The sequence below is a fragment of the Adiantum capillus-veneris genome, chromosome 11 (genome assembly GCF_014529385.1).
Source record: "Adiantum capillus-veneris isolate H3 chromosome 11, ASM1452938v2, whole genome shotgun sequence".
Classification (NCBI taxonomy): domain Eukaryota; kingdom Viridiplantae; phylum Streptophyta; class Polypodiopsida; order Polypodiales; family Pteridaceae; genus Adiantum; species Adiantum capillus-veneris.
The window spans coordinates 92931027-92934151 of NC_140941.1; positions in this window are offsets into that span (position 1 = coordinate 92931027).

The window sequence follows — 3125 nt, forward strand, 5'->3', positions numbered from 1 at the left end:
TCGATGAGGATGTTTACATGCAGCAGCCTGAAGGGTTTGTTCAGGAGAACGCATCTCGTGAGGAGCTAGTATGTAAGCTCAAAAAGGCACTTTATGGCTTAAAGCAGGGTTCAAGGCAGTGGTATCATAAATTTGATGCATGTATGAGGTCTCAAGGGTATACTGCTTGTACACAAGAAAGCTAGATGATGGCTCAATGATCATTCTAGTTCTGTATATTGATGACATGCTTATAGCTAGGAAATCCATTGCAGAGATTGCCAACTTGAAGAAAACACTTAGCAACAATTTTGCAATGAACGATTTGTGGGATGCTACACAGCTTCTTGGCATGCGAATCAAAAGAGAGATGCTGAGCGAGCAGCAATGGCTAAGGTACCATATTCTTCGGTAGTGGGCAGTCTCATGTATGCTATGGTGGCCACAAGACCAGGCATTGCTTTTGCAGTGGGAGTGGTGAGCCGATATATGGAAAATCCTGGCAGCAAGCATTGGGAAGCAGTGAAGCACATTCTTAGGTACCTCAAAGGTACGGTCAGTAGGTGTTTACGCTTTGGGAATAGTGATGCATCCATCGTGGGTTATGTGGATGTAGACTATGCGGGTTGTGTCGACAATAGGAGATCGACATTTGTCTATGTCTTCATATTTGCTGGAGCAGCAGTATCTTGGAGGTCATGTCTTCAAGATTATACGTCGTCGTCCACTACGGAAGCAGAGTACATTGCATTTTCGGATGCAAGTAAAGAGGCTATATGGTTATCTTGCTTGGTCAGAAATCATGGCATTGATGAGACTCCAGTGATATATTGTGATAGTCAGAGTGCTCTTGCATTGGTAAGGAATCCCATGTTTCACTCCAAATTGAAACACATTGAAGTCGGGTATCATCTTGTGAGAGATTTCTTGGCCAAAAATCTCATTGATTTGATCAAGGTACACACTAACGACAACCCATCATATGCTTTGACGACGCATATAGTGACACAATAATACATTTAATTGTCTTTCACATAGTAATTGCTATCCAGCAATTGACTGAGGATCTGTGGACAGATGAGATTCCTGAAACAAGATGCTCTGCAATTCCCAGTAGTTGCTCCACCTTTTCCTTTAGGGTGTTCAGTAGAGTTCCATTTAAAACCAGAGCCTATCCTGAGCAAGTTTGAGTTCAAAGAGTGCCCAGAGTCTTTAAGCTCCTATAGACAAATAAAATCAAACTTCAAGTTAATGTCCCTTATCCAATGCTTAAGAATATGAGCCCGAATAGGATCTGTAAATCCCTTGCAACAGCTGAGAGAGAATCCTTTTATGGGAGGAGCTATCATTTTTTTCTACTTTTAAGAGGTTTAGTAGAGGATACTGATATTCTATTGGGATCCTTGGAGGGATCCTTTTTCCTCTTTGTTTTGGAAGAAGATGGAATGGTAGTCTTTTTTCCTTTGCTTGTGTTATAATAATATCTACTGAGGGGGTTGGGGACAGGTCTAAGTTTCTCTTTTCTTCAGAGTGAAAAGCTTCAAGTTGGTTTGGGTGGGGATGCCAGGTTCCTCTTCTGGAGGGGGCTTTACTTTCTCATCTTGATCAACAGGAATGTCATAGCTAGAGGTTGTGCTCTTCTTTGGTACTGACTGGAAACATTCAAGGTTGTTTGATGTTTTCTCTTCTAGGGAGGTCTCAGGCTTCAATTCACGACAGTCTTTAATGAAATGCCTATGTCTTAGACAGTGAAAGTAGGCATTTGATAGGTTTTCATAAGCTACCCTTTGAAGATGAAGGGATTTCCCTGTAGAGTCCCTGATTGGCACTTCGTATTTTAGCCTTAAATCCACTTCAATAAGAAGCTGAGAATCCCATTTTGGGTTGATTGTCCCTCTAGCACTTTGACCTAGCACGTTCCCAATCCCGTTGCCAATGTTTTTCAGACAAGGGTAAGGGTCTAGAAAGTCCACCCATACTAACACTTTGGTGGGTTTAGGACCTCTGGGGTTGAAGATAGGGTGCCAATTAAACATTGTCATGGGGGTATTCCTAGTTAACCATTGTCTGGAAAAGGCGAAGGGTACTCGCCTTTGGGCTGCAGTTAGGCTATGGTCATGCGAGGCTTAGTTATCTGTAAGCCTCAACAGGCCTGACGATGGCAGGTACGGCAACTGCTGCGGTGACGGGGAAGCGCAAGTAGTGAGAGAGAGGTTGAGGCGCAGCGAGGAGAGAGAAACAAAGGGCACACCGGCCAGCTACCGGCATAGTTTTTTAACTATGCTGAAAATGGAATAGTAAGCTTACTAAGCCGGTGGCCTACTGCAAAAAGCTGCGCAGCGTCAGATTCACCGGCCTAGGTTACGGAAAACTAAGCCTCGCGTGACCATAGCCTTAGTAGGCTATGGTCATGTGAGACTTAGTTTTTCATAAGTTGAGCCGGCAAAGTCTGATGCAAGGCAGCTTTTCACAGGCATCCACCAGCATAGTACGCTAAGGGCATGGTCACGCGAAGCTTAGTTATCAGTTATTGATAACTATGCGCAGACAAAGCATTAAATGAATAACTAAGCCTCTTGAATGGTCAAGCGAGGCTTAGTTATTCAATATTCATCCTCCCAACTATGCCTTAAACTTCACAACTATGCAAAAATAGGCATAGTTACAAAGGGTAGTCTTAGTAACTCATCTAATGCTCCTTTATGCGAGTGACCAAGAATGAGGCTTAGTGGGATTTCAAGTTCCAAAACATCTGGTCGACAACAATCAAACCCAAAAAGTCTGTTTTGTTATGGCTCATCCTGCATAAAGCCATTTGTACGAGTAAGCGGGCGCAGCAGGCTAATCTCGGCAATGGAATATGTTGCAGGTGTCACAAAGAGGTGGAAGATATTTGCCACTTATTCGTGTCTTGCTCCTCCAACTGCCCAATTTTCTCCCTCTTGGTCAAGACTCTAGGCTTCTCCCCTTCTTGGAAACAACTACTGTTAGGGGACTATGTAGGAGTACTCAGTTTATTTTGGAATAAATCCAGGGTTGACTTCTTGTGGATCGTCTGGCGTCAACGTAATGGTATAATGTTCGAGGGAGCTAACCAGACTCCTAGTCTGAGCACGCTGATGTCTCCATCAATGTGCAGGATATAC